Below are 692 nucleotides of genomic sequence, written 5' to 3' on the forward strand. Positions count from 1 at the left end.
AATATAAATTATTTTACCTAAAATTGATGAAGAACGCGATAAAAACTGCACACAAGCAAAATCGACGCGAAAAATTGAAATGTCAAGAGTTGTCAAAAGCCTACAGCGCGCTGTCAAATAGAGATTTCGGCTAATCGATACTTTAAAGCGCTTCAAGCAAGTGAAGTAAAGCTGCCACTAGGCCAACTTTCATACATTTTAGTAGATTTTAAAAATTGTTTGACAGTTCTCAAAGCCAAGCAAGCAAAGCAAGCGTGCATTGGGCCAATACCTTAAAGGCCCGTCCACATACAACTTTGGCGTTGCGTTGGCGCTGGCGTCGCTTTGACAGCAGCGCGAGTAACGCCCGTGCTTGCTACAATGAACGCTTAGCACAGAATACTTTGTTCACTAAATGAACATACTAGCGGCTGATAAATCAAAATTTTTACAGCAATAATTGCATTAAAAACTATATTTCTTGCCCGCATTTGATTAAAAATTAAAATTAAATCACATAATTTTGATTATTTAGAACAGCTGACGCACGACGCGCGCGAAAAGTTGAGAGTTGGCCATCTTTCTGCGTTGTGTTGGCGTTGGCGTTGCCCAACTTTGGTTATATGGAGACTTTCATATAAATACATATATTCATAGTCAGCTGTCGAAGCGACGCCAACGCCAACGCAACGCCAAAGTTGTATGTAAACGGG

The sequence above is a fragment of the Rhagoletis pomonella genome, unplaced genomic scaffold, assembly GCF_013731165.1.
Source record: "Rhagoletis pomonella isolate Grant_MI unplaced genomic scaffold, Rhpom_1.0 Rhpom_scaffold_14651, whole genome shotgun sequence".
Classification (NCBI taxonomy): domain Eukaryota; kingdom Metazoa; phylum Arthropoda; class Insecta; order Diptera; family Tephritidae; genus Rhagoletis; species Rhagoletis pomonella.